This window comes from Oratosquilla oratoria, chromosome 17 (assembly GCF_046742065.1).
Source record: "Oratosquilla oratoria isolate Oo_2021 chromosome 17, ASM4674206v1, whole genome shotgun sequence".
Lineage (NCBI taxonomy): Eukaryota > Metazoa > Arthropoda > Malacostraca > Stomatopoda > Squillidae > Oratosquilla > Oratosquilla oratoria.
Window position 1 is genome coordinate 39,309,908 of NC_134793.1, and position 240 is coordinate 39,310,147.

Consider the following 240-nt stretch of genomic DNA (forward strand, 5'->3'; position numbering starts at 1 on the left):
TATATATATATATATATATATATGTACATATATATACATATATATACATATATATATATATATTGTATATATATATACATATATATATATATATATATATACATATATATACATATATATACATATATATATATATAATATTGTATATATATATATACATATATATATATATATACATATACATACATATATATATATATATATTGTATATATATATATATACATATATATATATATATA